Source organism: Hippopotamus amphibius, chromosome 6 (assembly GCF_030028045.1).
Source record: "Hippopotamus amphibius kiboko isolate mHipAmp2 chromosome 6, mHipAmp2.hap2, whole genome shotgun sequence".
In the NCBI taxonomy this organism is placed as follows: Eukaryota; Metazoa; Chordata; class Mammalia; order Artiodactyla; family Hippopotamidae; genus Hippopotamus; species Hippopotamus amphibius.
The window spans coordinates 23,775,954-23,790,804 of record NC_080191.1 but is presented as its reverse complement, the minus strand read 5'-3'; the positions used below and the strand labels follow the sequence as shown (position 1 = coordinate 23,790,804).

At 36.3% G+C, this 14,851-nt stretch overlaps 1 protein-coding gene across 2 annotated transcripts in view; it reads left to right on the top strand.

Moving 5' to 3' along the window:
• HS3ST5 (heparan sulfate-glucosamine 3-sulfotransferase 5) overlaps nt 1-14,851 on the top strand; it is a 163,527-nt gene that overhangs the window by 58,757 nt on the left and 89,919 nt on the right. For both annotated transcript variants that reach the window (XM_057739481.1, XM_057739479.1), the window contains exon 2: nt 1,881-1,993. The gene's annotated coding sequence lies outside the window, so the exon portion shown is untranslated. The remainder of the gene's footprint in view (nt 1-1,880; nt 1,994-14,851) is intronic.

Sequence of the window (14,851 nt, the reverse complement as noted above, 5' to 3'; positions counted from 1 at the left end):
TAGTTCTATTTTTAGTTTTTTGAGGAACCTCCATACTGTCTTCCATAATGGCTACACCAGTTTACATTCTACCAACAGTTTACTAGTGTTCCCTTTTCTCCACATTGGCTAGTTCTTATACTGCAGTGTAATTATCCTTTAGCACGTTTACCCTGACACATTGTAAGTGCTTAAAAAATGTTTGTAAATTGAGTGAATAAATATATTGATACATTTTATAAAATGTCTTTTAAAAGATTCTCTTTTAAAACCATTTATTGCTATATCTTGCCTCTACCCTACTCAATTAGAATAGCCGATAAAGCTAAAGAGCATCTACTTACATCTTTGAAGGCAGTGTGTTTTTCTATCATCTGTTGCTTTTCTGTGTTATGGAAGTAGCACAAATGTTAAGAATCTGAAAGAGAGCAGGGCCTCTGCTGGCTGAGAGAGGGTGATTTAAAGACAAGGTAGCTTGTTTTGTTCCCTGTACTAAGTACCTGCAATTACTGATTGTCACATTTTCCTTCTGTTGTAAACACTGAACTAACCGAAGGTACTACCCTTAGGGGATGCATTCTACAGTGTACTGAATGTTGAGTGCCCTCTTGAGTTTAGCATGTTAATTATTCATAATTATAATGATTTCTGTTTATTTGAGAACTTTAGAAATAATTCTGGTTTATCAAAACAAGCTGAGAAACAGAGTAGTTGAGGCTTTGTTTTGTTTTATTTTATATTGAGGTCTCAGCAGGCATATGAACATGCCAAGAAGTTCTCACGAGCAATGGAGCCAGTTTTCTGGCTAATAAGTGGATAGCATTGATGTGTGCCATGTCCTGAAATAACTGGATGAACTTTGCCCATTCTCTGGTTTCTCTAGATCTATTTGGGCAATAGTGGGATTATGGGGGGAAGTGCTGACAGGGATTCAAATGGAAGAACTGGAAATAATGTATGAAAGTGTGTTAATCAGAGAAGAAATACAATAGATTTGGTAGCTGGCTATTAGCCAAATATATAAAATTTTAAAGTCTTTCCTCTTCTTGAAAGAGGTGTGTGTATGTGTGTGTGTGCTTTGCATTCTAAATATGTTTGCATCCAATGGACCCAAGTGAAAGATGGACATTCAGGCTATTTTGGACTAGAATAGTCTGTATATCTACTATTATCAAATATTAGTGATAATGATGTATTAGGACTGGGCTCCTACACTCTACTTAGATGTCATATGCATTCTTAATAATAGCCTGAAATGACAATGATATATTATTTTTTATAAAGGAGTTTGGCACTGCAAATCTGTTTCATTGAAAATGTTTTCATTTTCCCATCACTTTCTTTTTTCATCTTAACACTTTTTGTTTTAGAGCCAAACGTGTACTCTGCAGCTGGAGAATTACTCAGGTCTCCTAGAAATCTATATTCAACTTAGGAAGAAGCAGCAATTGCTTAATATATTCAAGCAGTAGCAAAGTAAGAATGATTGATGGCTAATCATCGTATGGTTGTAAAAAAGTCAGTCAAGATACACAATATATAGCATTTTTTAAGAGTACCTTTAACCACTCTCAACCTAAAATCCTCAGCAGCCAGATCAGAAACAAGAACATGACGTGAAAGTACATGTGGGTAGCCCCCAGTTTACAAGTCCGTCTCTGATCAAAGGGAATTAGTAATCACATACTCCAGGGTTAGGCTCAAATGTGAGCTCCGCTCTTCATCGACAAACTGTGAAATAAGAAGACTGGACGTCCTATTTAAAAAAACAAAAAGAAATGTTCTGAGCATACCTAATATGCTTCTTCCAACCCAAAATTTTAACCACAGCTACTAAGGAGCAGATAGTAAAAAAAAAAAGACTAGTTGGAAGATCACTTTGCTTCTGTCTCTACCCTCAGGTGCTAACAGAGCGGGGAACAAGCCAAAAGGACAGCAGTAGGTGCGCAGAGGCCATGGAATATCCACCCACCAGATAATCATCCCTGGAAGAACTGGAAGTGTCTGAATGTAGGTATGTGTACTCAAGACTTCTGTGTTCTCCTGCTTTCCGTCGTCTAGCTTTCCTATCCATGTCGCACACCTGCCGTCTCACCAGCCCTTGGAAAGCACTGCTTGGCAGGACTTGGATGTGCGCACATATGCACACAGCCCCTCAGCAGTGCAGGCTGGCTCTCCAGCAGGAGGGCTCCTCTCCTCTCTGGGCTTTTAAAACATTCTACATAATGACTTTAAACTGCCTCCTGATTCTGTAATCTCAGTGTTCCCATAGAGAAACCTTCTTTCCCAGCGGCACTGAGCCTTGTTACCTGAGCACAGGAGGTCTTTGTCTTTGCTGTCCCACTATGTGAAATAACTTTCCCAAATCCTCTCTGCTGGTTTTAATTTTGTTTTCCCTCCAAGACCTAAGTCAAATTTCACCTACATGACAACATCTTGCTGGTTCCCCATCCCAATTATTTCCTTCCTTTCAAGTGTCTGTAGGGCTTGTAGTCATACCTCGCCTCTGGCATTTGACAACCTGTATCACGTATTGTTGCTTCTCTCTTCATGCGTATCCTGTGTCCTCAGTGTAGCTGTTTATTTCTGGTGAGGCAGGATCTGTTGCATTTTTGTACCAGAGTCCAGAACCAGGGGAAACAGGCTTGTAAAGAGCTACTATGATGGAGCGAGGCAGCAAAGGGGAGTGGTCAAGAATAGACTCTAGAGCAAGACTGCCTGAGCTTGAGTTCCCGCCCAGTCAACTACTAGCTGCGTGACCTTGGCAAGGTTTTTTAAAAAAAACTTTCTACGGATTCATCTTCTCATCTCCAAAATAGGAATAATAGTAACACACCCACCTCCTTAAGTTGTAAAGTTTCAATGAGCTACTAAAGAAAAAGAGCTTAGACAGAGTCTAATACATATCAAACACTCAAAAATCATTACTTGTTATTGTATATACAATAATAGTTCATCTCGTTTAATTTCTCAATAATACTAGAAGATGGATGGCATAATTCCTGTTGTAAAATCTGGAACCCTGTGACCCTGAGCCATCAGTTTACTGCCTAAAATCGAGAGAAGAGGTGGAACGAGAATTCAAGTGTCTGATCCTAAACCCTGGACTGTTTCACCGCCCACCCCCCGACCCCCAGCCCATGCTGGCTCACACAGGTGCCTGGTGACTAGTTCATATTGATGATAATGAAATGTATTCTTCTCTACTCTTATAGTTGAAACCAAATTCAACTCAACAAGTATTTCCAGTCCCAGACACTGAAGGAGGAAGATGGAGAAAATATAAAATAGCTATTCCTACCCTAGGATGTTTTACAATATAGGTGATTCAAGTAATGAAATAAAGCAGAAACATGGAACACATTTTTTAACCTCTCATCTCTAGGTTCCTTATGAGATTGGCTCTTCCACGGTCCCTCCCTCACCCCATGTAATAATGTAGGTTGGATACAGTACCATTGTCTACAAAAGTAACACTTTGGGGGTTGGTGGAATGTGTTACTTAAGCATAAACTATAAAATGTATGAGATTTTAAATTGTTTTATTCTGTTCGAAATTATTTTGGAGAATTTACAAAGAGCTCTGTTAAACTTGGCAGACTAGCCCCTTATGGAATCTCTCTATTTTCTAGGAAATTATCAACAAGCCTTGTTCGTCTCACTGCCAAAATTCCTTGGCTCCTGCTACTTCATTTGTGCTATAGCACTTAGCTCTATGTTGGGATGTAGTAGATGATTGATAAATCCTTAGTTAAATTGAGTTTTGTCACCCTAATGATATTAAAATATGCTCTGCTTTCCTGGCCCACCACTAAATTATAGAGTAATTCAGAAGTTTTCTGTGGACTTAGAGGATCTACCTTACATGAAGCATCCCAAAAAGAGAGGATTGGAAGGACCAACGTGTTTGAACACTTACCTTATTCTAAGTTTTTTACTTTACATACAACATTTTATTTCATTCTCAGGATAACTCCATGAAATAGGTATTATTATACTCCCCTTTACCAACGAGGAAGCTAAAATTCAGGCAGTTTAACATATTGTAAAAATAAGAAAACTGGTGAGAAAGAATTTCCAAGCAAGTCTAATCAACCAAGTAAATGATGAAGTCATAGTGACAGTGAAGTGAGGGCTCAATTCAGAGTTATGAGGCAGAGACTATGTTTTGACGCTAACTACAAGTGACTCAGACACATCACAGAACCTCTTCATGCCTCAGTTTCCTCATCTCACATGACATCGTTAGGAGGATCAAAATATTTTATTTGTAAGATGGCTTTGAAATTATCAGTAACATTATAAACACATAGTCACAGGTCTAGTAAATATAAATATTGAAACAGTGGAGAAATCCCCAAATGGTTTGTAATTCCCAGTGGGTGATGGGAGGAAAGTGGAAGCATTGAAAGGAGGCAAAGACCAAACATGAAGAAACACCATGCCTGTGTAGGGACTCTGGGAGCATATCTAGAAAAGATGGCTCTAGTACCAATGCTGACCCAATACTGTTCAGTTACCAGTTACCAGGTGACAGTTCTCATGTCCTTAAATGTAGGTATAATGGCCATAATCACTAAACCAAGGACTAGACATAGAAGAAAAACATTGGAAATCAGGACTGTTGCATATGGAACCATATACCTTACATAAGGAATGGTTGTAAGGCAAGCTTCTCATTCGGAGGATTAAGAGTAAGTAATACTACCCTTAAATACATGATTCAAAAATATGTATCCAGCTCCCAGAGTACCTAAAACATCCTACAGGCCTCAGTGGGATCCAGCCTCCTGCTTCTTGAAAGCAATATCTTCAAAAGTTTTTCAGAGGAATTAATGGCACTCAAGATGTACCTGATGTCTGGTTTTTACCTTGTAGATATTGAAGAGAAGTAAATGTATTTGATGAGTTGTTAAGCATGTGCTTCAGTTATTATGATAGTAAAAACAGCTCAGTCTTATAAAACTGTAAGGTGCTTTCCATTTCTGAGCATTTAATTGCATTCCTACTGAGTTTAGACAATAAATCATTAATCTCAGCATATGGCCTAATGCATTTATTTAGATTTAAGAAAATTACCCACATTTTTTTCTATTCTTTTGTTTACATGAGAAGTTCCAGAATTCACCTACCAGATTTTTTTAAATTGTATTTTAACCTGAATGAGAACAGGAAACCTAGCTGATACTTAGAACAGTATTCAAGAAGTAAAAGAGAAATTAAGAAACCACTTTCATACGTGTCTTTTGTGAAAGCCTGCCTAGAGGAGGCTTACTGCTGATATGGAAAAGCTGTCATCAATTGTTCAGTTTCATCTGGCTAATTTCAGCTGTCAAGTATTCCTAAAACTAGACCTATGACAATAATACATTTAGCTTTTTTGAAATAGCCTCCTTAATATTTCCAGTTTAGCATTATTGTTAATTATTAAGCATCGTAATGGTAAAAGGGGTTGCAAAGATAATGATTTCAATAATACAGCAACAAAACGCTAACTTGGGAAATATTTTTAGGCTCTTGTCCTAAGTTATAAAAGTATTTTATAAACTAAAGAGTAGCATTGACATATACACACTACCTAATGTAAAATAGATAGCTAGTGGGAAGCTGCTGTGTAACACAGGGAGATCAACTCGATGAGGGGTGGTGACTTAGAGGGCTGGGGGAGGGAGGGTGGGAGGAAGTCATGGGAGGGAGGGGATATGGGGATATATGTATAAATACAGCTGATTCACTTGGTTGTACAGCAAAAACTGGCACAACAGTGTAAAGCAATTATATTCCAATAAAGAGCTTAAAATAAAGAATGATTTTTGTAATACAGAATATGTTTTTCTGAAAATTACTGGAATATAACAGAGGTATTTCTACCTCCATTACTTAAAAAATATTCATACCCATGAGTTCCTCAACACATAGTAGGATCCATCTCCGAGGAGATGCAAATGAATTATATTATCTGCCATTCACAGAAGGCCTGCTCTATGCTAGACACTTTAAAATAGATTACTCTCAGTCTTCAGGGTGTCCCTGCAAGGAGATTTTATTTTCCCCATATACCCTTATACAACTGGAGTTCAGAGAGGTTAATAAAGAGATTAGTAAGCTAGTAAATGGTAGCACCACAATTCAAGCCCAAATCTTTTAGACTCGTGTACTTATGCTCTTTAACTATTAGGGAAGCCAGTTGCCTCCATAATAGATAGGAGGTAATGAGTCAAAAAGAAAAATTCTGAAAACAAAACAATAATAATAGCTACCATTTATTAATGTGCTGGGCTGTGCCCTGGGCTAGGTGCCCTAGGGGCTTTAAATTTATCATCCTAATAACCAGCTCAAAAGAGTTCAATTATCTCAGGTTTTTCAAATTAAGTAGGTATTCTTTTGAAGATTTTTTATTGAAATATAGTTGATGTACAGTGTTATATTAATTTCGAGCTTACTATGTAGTGATTTGACATGTGCATATATTATGAAATGATCACCACAAGTCTAGTAACCATCTGTCCCTAAAGTTATCATAAGATTATTGACCATATTGCTTATGCTATATATTACATCCCCATAGCTTATTTATTTTATAACTGGAGGTTTGTACCTCTTAATCCCCTTCGTCTATTTCACCCACCTCCATCCCCTTCCACTCTGGCAACCCTGTTTCTTTTGTGTATCTAAAAGTCTGTTGTCATTTTGTTTTGTTGTGTTTGCTTATTTTGTTTTTTAGATTCCACATGTAAGTGAAATCTTATGGTGATTGTCTTTCTCTGTCTGACTCATTTTACTTAGCTTAATACTCTCTAGGTCCATCCATGTTATCACAAATGACAAGATTTCTTTTGTTTTTAATTGCTGAGTAATATTCCATTTTGTGTGTGTGTGTGTGTGTGTACAACATCTTCTTTATCCATTTGTCTGCTGATGGGCACATAAGTTGCTTCCATATTTGGCTATTGCAAATAATGCTGCCTTGAATATTGGTGCACATATATCTTTCCAAATCAGTGCTTTTGTTTTCTTCAGGTAAATATCCAGAAGTGAAATTGCTGCATTGTATGGCAGTTCTGTTTTTAATTTTTTAAGGTACCTCCTTACTATTTTCCATAGTGGCTGCACCAATTTACATTCCCACCAACAGTGCACAAATGTTCCCTTTTCTCCACATCCTCACCAACACTTATTATTTGTTGTCTTTTTGTTATCTACTTGCTGTCATTTCCCCATTGTTTATTCTTGCCTCCTTTGCCACAGATTGATTAACCATATAAGTACGGATTCATTTCTGGGCTGTCTATTCTGTTCCATTCATCTATGCATCTGTTTTTGTGCCAGTACCATACTATTTTGACTACTGTAGCTTTGTAGTATAGTTTGAAATTAGGGTGCATACCTCCAACTTTGTTCTTCTTTTTCAAGATCACTTTGACTATTTGGAGTCTTTCATGTTTCTATACAAAATTTAGGATTATTTGTTCTAGTTCTGTGAAAAATGCCTTCAGTACTTTGATAGGAATTGTAATCTATAGATTGCCTTGAGGAGTATGACCATTTTAACAATATTAATTCTTCTAGTCCCTAAACATGATATATCTTTCTATACTTTTGTGTCATCTTCAACTTCGATCATTGTCTTATAGTTTTCAGAACACAAGTCTTCTACCCCTTTGGTTAGATTTATTCCTAGATATTTTATGCTTTTTTGATGTAATTGTCAATGGGATTGTTTTCCTAATTTCTCTTTCTGATAGTTCATTTTTAATGTGTATAAATGCAACAGATTTATGTATATTAATTTTGTATCATGACACTTTACTGAATTCATTTATTAGTTCTAACAGTTTTGGTGGCATCTTTAGGATCTTCTATATATAGTATTATGTCATCTGCAAACAGTGACAGTTTTACTTCTTCATTTCCAACTTGGATTCCTTTTATTTCAAATGAATTGGATATTAATATTCCCATTTGCCTTGTGAGAAATTTAAGGTTCAAAGCATTGAGTTACTGACTCAAGATAGCACCCCTGGTAAATAGCAGAACCCAGGTGCCAATTCAGGCCTTGCCAAGTTCTAAAATTCATGATCTTTCTACAGACTATTATAAGTTAAAATATAATATGTCTGATTTGTGTTTTAGGTTGTGGACTGCTGCATCATTATATTTTTTCTCTGAATTTATTCTTAGAATGATTTTAGTTTTGTTTAGAAATTACTGAGCTTTCTGCTAGTAAGAAACTTTCAGAAAATTAGCACTAATTCACTGAGTATGCACTAGTCTGTGTTTCTTCTCACAGTGCTCATGTTTACAATAAAGTCTGAGTTAGCGTTAAATATCTCATGTGCCCAGCTTATATTTTATAATCTAGAATTTCACTAATAACTTAAGAATTGAAATGTATTAAATTCAGGGAAACTGCCTCATTTACATAAATTGCTGTGCTGGAATACTACAAGTTATAAACACAACTGGATAGCTTTCATCCTAATCTTACAAGAAGCCTAGAGCAGCATTGTGCATTCATCCATTAAACACATGTCTATTGATTGCCAACTACTTTTATAAGTTTGTGCTAGGGAGATTGGCAGATAATAAGAACTCAAACACCCTTGCCCTCAAAGACCTTTACAAATTAATTAGGGAGAAAAGACATGATAACTATTAAGCAACAAACACTGAAGTTAAGTAGTACTGCAACAGTGAAATAAATCATGGTAAACACCAAAAAATGAATACTTCAATCTCATGGCTGGAGGTGCTGACTGTGGGTTGAAGTAGGAAAAAAGCTTTTCCGAAGGAAGGCAGCTAGCTAGGAAGAGATGATGGATGGCACTGGTTGGGCAGGTGCTTGTGGTGGAGGTGGTCAGGCAGCAAATACATTTATATTTTGAAAGTTTGTGCAGGGGAAATGGAAAAGACAGGATTGGAAAAGGAGGTGAGGCCAGATAGCCAAAGGCTTCAATTCTAGCTGAAGACTCTGGCCTTTGGCCTCCAGGTGATGGGAAGTCATTGAAAAATTTTGAGCAGAGGAATGACATAATTAAAATAGTGCTTTAAAAAAGATTAATTTGGCAGGACTAGGGAGGATGGATTGGTGGAAAGAAAAAGAGCAAAGAAACTATTGTAATAATTCAGGTCTAAGGTGATGAGGTTCTGGACAGAGTGACAATGGGACTAGGAGGAAAGAAATAAATGCAAGAGGTAGTGCAAAGAAAGGCATAAAAGATGGTATTGTGGGAGAGAAAGGCATAAAGTAGACTAACTAAATTTTGTTTGGAAACTTTTATAGTTACAAAGTAGATAGAGTTCATTGGATGTTACGTACAATTTTCATGGTCTGAGATGTCATTGGATTCAAGGAAGATCTTGCTTTTACTCAATATAGCATTTCTTTTAGCAAAATCTACAGTGAAGTCCTGTTTTTTAAGAGATAGTAGATAATATTGTAAAAATGCCTGAGAATAATTCTAACTGTATATCATAGTAGTCATAACAGTAATAATAATAATAATAACAGCCACAGTTACAGAATGGTAGCAAAAGTAGATGAGTAAAGAAAATTTAACAAAACAATGATGTTTAATTTACCTCCAAAATTCCAATTTATTAGTTTAGCGGTTGTATTTTCTACCAAATTGACTTCTAAAACAGTGAATTGAATGTCTAGAGTACATTATTGTCACAAATTATTGATATGAGTCTCTAGTAATTTGGGGTTTATTTGCTGCCTTCCCCCAATGTTAATTCCATTGTCTTCAAGATGTCTTTGTATAATAATTATTTTACTTTATAGATGGAAAAATTGAGCCATAGAGAAAGTAAATTCAAGTGTTTTATCCAAGGTGGTGTGAGAACAGACGAATCTATCTTTCCTATGGATCCAGTGGACTGCCTAGATAAAATAAAACTAGAAAGACATCAATATTCTCTTCAGTTGTTTAGGGTTAATAAAAATACCCAGTGCCAGGCAAATGCAAGCTTCTTCCCTGGAACGAATCCACACACACACCATGCACACACACACTCTCTCTCTGTCTCCATTGCATTACTATGATATATATATATATCAGTTACTTCAAAAAGCAAGTGTCATTTTAATATTACTTAGATGCTGTTTTTAGTGCATCAAGTAAAACATATTGTGGCTTCTAATATTAATTCATTCCCCACTTAGCATTGTTAAGAATATTTATGATCTAGTATAGAGCAAAACATATTGTTATCCATTTTCCTCAGCTCTGATATAAAAGCATTCTTCAGTTGTTTTCTAGGGACGAATGTTGTCAAAGTTTGACAGTAATTTATGTTGCCAGTCCATTAAGTTGATTTTATGGCAGCCAACACAACTATTGTCCATTTATGAGAAACCCGAGGACCACTGTAGGTCTCAGCGAAGGCCGTTTGATACCTGCCCTCTCATACGGCTGACCTTGAGGGGAGCTGAGTTTGGTAATTTATGGCAAACACCATCTAGGAAGACCTATTTGCAAGATTCACTGTCATTTAGTGCTAAATGATCATTGCTGAGTCCAGAGACAATCTGAGCTCCTGACAGAGCAATCCCATAAAACATATTGCCTACCCACCCAGGTGTCCTTTCCAATTATCTGGAGTAGAAATTAATACTTTTAAAAGCTGCTAGTTTTTGAAAGGTTATTACAATTTATTCCAGTGGTTTCTTTTGCACATTATGATGAATTAGTTTATTACGCCATTATTTTCCATGTCAGCTTTTTAGAAGATTGAACCGTAATGTTGAAACATTAGTGTGAATGGCAAACATACTATTTTACAGCTGAGTAATATATTTCTTTGAGAAAAATGTGCTCAGTTTTTAATAACAGGTAATTTTATGTTTATGTTCCCTAATGCTGTGTCAGGTATTATTTATTTCTGTTTGGTAAGAAGTAGAGAACTTTCTTTTAAAGTGTTAATGGTAGTTTAGACAGATTTTAGAGTCAGAGTAAAAATATATTGCTTAAAAGTAGAAAATATAAATTGTAAGTGTTTTTCCCTGAAAGCTAATATTTTCTAAGGTTTTCTTGACACCAATTTAATATATGATTACTTCCAGGGAGAGTAATACTTCTATTTCAGTTTTTTCTCTAAATGGTAGTGGCCAGGGAGGTAGATTTTTTGTTTTTCTAAGGTTCTAACAAGTTTCAAGTTTTTCTTTAATAAAAAAAATTCTTTATCCTAAATGATTTGTTGCTTCATAAATCATTTAGTGATGTTCTATCATTTATAGGTACTTTGTAAATAATGTTAATTAGCACTTTAATAGAGATTTATTTTTCAGTCATTGTTCTCTATTATTGTCTACTAAAATTGTAAAGAAGTATAGGTAATTTCCTATTTACCAGGTATTAAAAAATACTCATTTTACCTCTTTGTGACAAAGATTGGTCAGATGTATTCTAAAGAGTGCTCAATGTACTATGTATTTATTCATATAGCAAATATTTTTTGGATCCCTGTCACGTGCCAGGCATTGTAAACTGTGTGGAGTTAAGACAGAGCCATAGCAACATTTTAGAAATGTATTCTTTTTATTTCTGTTACAATTATTTTTATCCCTACCATTTTTTAAAAAATACAACTCCACAAAATTCTGAATCTTGAGTAAACTGAGCATGTAAAGAAATTCAGTAACACTTTGGAAGCTTTACATTTGCTACCTCCAATCCCACAAATGCTGGCCAAAGGAAATAGTGTTTTTTGTTTTCTCATCAAACACATTTGTTTCTTTAGCACACGTTTTCAATATTGAAGTATTTATTTTTGTTGATATGACTGAAACAAATGTTAGTTTTAGCAAAATTAAGATTCACAACATTCCATAAATTTTTCCGATTGTGCCAAAGGATGTCTTGATAACATGTAGTCTGATAATGGGAGAACCAAAGTTTCTTTTCTCGGGAGGTGGCTTTTTATTGAAGTATGGCCTGCAACAGGGAAAATGCACACACAATAAGTATACAGCTCAATGCAGGGTCACAAAGTGAGCAGACGTGGAACCAGCACTGAAATCAAGAGCCAAAAATCACCAGCATTCCAGCAAACCTGCCTGCCTCCTTCCAGCTACCACCTCCCACCCTCGCCCCAACAACCATACTTCTGATTTGTGGCATCTTAGATTACATTAGGCTCTTTTTTGAACTTTATATAAATAAAATCATGATAAAAGTATGACAGCTTTTGCTCAGCGTAATGTTTTCAACATATTCATCCACTTGGTTGTATGTAGTTGTACTTTACTGTCATCACTACATGGTGTATTTCTTCTTTTAAATATACCATATTTTATTTACCTAGTCTACATTGATCACTAGATTGATTACAGTTTGGGATTATTGCAAAAAAAAATGCTTGTTTGAACATTAACATATATATTACTTGGTGAAAAACGAAAGCATTTCTGTTGGAAACATTCTAGGAGTAGAATAGCTGTATCTCAGGATACGTATAAGTTTAGCTTTCATAAATACTGCCAACCATTTTCCAGAGTTCTGGTAATCTCTAACACTTACCAGTTATTATCCTTTGGACCCCAAGCTTAAAAATAATTGGGGAGAATTGGAGCGAATAATTTCTAGGTTTCTTTCAGGCCAAGTATTCTGTAATTCACTACTTGTTTACAGTGGAGAACATTGTCATCGATTTCAACAAAAGGCAAGTAATGAGAGTCTGCTATTTGGTTTTCCATTATATTTCTCTATTTACATTTGCATCTGGATTTGACTGTTAAGAACCTGAGCATTCACATTTTATGCTAAATAATGAAATTACAGTAACTGATGCAGAAGAACTGGAAAGTTTTCTGGTTTGCCCAATCGTATTTTTTCATGTAACACAGAACATTTTTTGCCAGGCTGATGGTAATAACTAGCCAAATGCGAAACAGTCTCTCCCTTCAGGTGTTCCCGGTTATTTTCACTGGAGTAAATCAGGGATTGTAGGTGTACATCTCTTTTGGTATTGTGCGCAAAACAAATATTCAGTACATTTTTGATGATCTCATTTATCCATTTAGTTGAATGGGGATGCTTTTTAGGGGGAGTGCTTTGGGGGTTTCATAGAATCCTGATCCTGCCAACTGACTTTGGCCAAATTATTAATCTCCATTAGTCTTATTTTCTTCATGTGGAGAAATAATAGACATTGCCTCATGGGTCACATGTGAAGCACTTCACACAGTGCCTGCACGTGTTACCCAATAAATATAAGGTAGTGTTATTGTTGTCTTTTTAATTTTAAGATGGGTATTCTTCCAATGTCTGTCTAAAAATAGTATAGATTCCTTTGTTCATACTTTGTGGATAGACAGATATGCTATAAAGTCAGTTAGAACCTGACAGCTAGATTTTATTCTTCTTTTTATTAATTCTTCCACAAATATGTATTGAGTACCTACCACGTGTTATGCACTATGCAAGACAGGAACATTTCACCATAAACGGTCCAGGCACTGCCCTGGGCACACAGAGCTGATGTGGCTTGCAAGTCCTCACGCAGTGAATGTGCGGTGGGACTAGGCAGGAAGGGGAAGTCCAGACACTATGGATTGCACAGAAGGGGCCCTTCACCCCAGGAAGACTTCCTGGAGGAAGTGACAGCTCAACTAACAACTGATAGATGCATAATACTTAACCAGGTGAGAGAGGGGTAAGGAATGTACAAGAGCTAGATCATACCAGGCAGAGGAAATAGCATGAGCGCACTGGAATATTTTCAGAAAGACTGAAGCTTAGCAGGCTAGGTATGAGGAAAAGAAAATGAAATGCGTCCAGAAAGAAAAGAGGTAAAGCTAAAAAGACAAGGACAGGCCAATATTTTAAGGCTTTATAAACTGGACTTTGAACTTTGGACTTTATCCTGAGGGTAATGAGAAACCATTGTATGGTTTTAAATTTGAGTATCTTGAACAGATTTTTATATTAGAAGGACCATTGTTGGTACAGAGTGAGGAATGGATTGGGTGGGAACAAGACGGGAGGCAGGAAGACCAGATAGGAGGCTGGGACAGTAAAAAGGGTGGAGGTATCAGCAGTCTGGATTCAGGTCTCAGCCATAAAAACAGGGAGAAGAGGATGGATAGAAAGTATCTCACTTAGAAATCTAGGATGGCATTCATAGTCCTAGTACAGACAATGGGATGGACAGTCACAGTAGTCACTGAAGGAAAGAAAACAGAAGGAAAAGGAGGTGGAGGTGGAAGATGGATGTATTCCAGTCGGGCTTGTTGAATTTGAAGTGCCTGTGTTATCTAAGTGCAGAAGACCAGTAAGAGTTGAATAAACAGCTTTGAGTTCAGGAGAGAAATCTTAGATGAAGATGTAAATAACACGATGATTGCGGCAGCCATGGGCACCGGAGAGGTTGCTTAAGAGGAGTTTAGAGTGAGAAGACAAAGGCTTAGAGCAGAGCATTGAGGTAAAGCCATATTTAAGATACAGATGGAAGAAGAGATACCTCGAAGGACACTGAGAAGGAACAGCCACAGAGATGATAAGAAATTGTAGAGTGTGGTTTTCATGATGGCCAATGGGATAAAATGTTTTTAGAAGAAGAGACTGAATGGCCTGTGGTGGCAGATGCTGCCTAAGTGTGAGATAAGCTGGATATTGAGACATGTAAGCACCAGATTTGGCAACAAGAAGATCTGTGGAAATTTTGCTAAGAAGAGGCTGGCTTTGAGCAAGTCGAGATACAAATAATAAATGGAAACATAACTAAGATTTGATGAAATTTCAGGTAAATGTGATGACTAAATAGCATGTTACATAACTATATTAGTAAAGTGATTACTCTGAGAGCTGTTAAATACAATTTTGAAACTTAAATACAACAATTATAAAATACCTACCACTTTGATTAT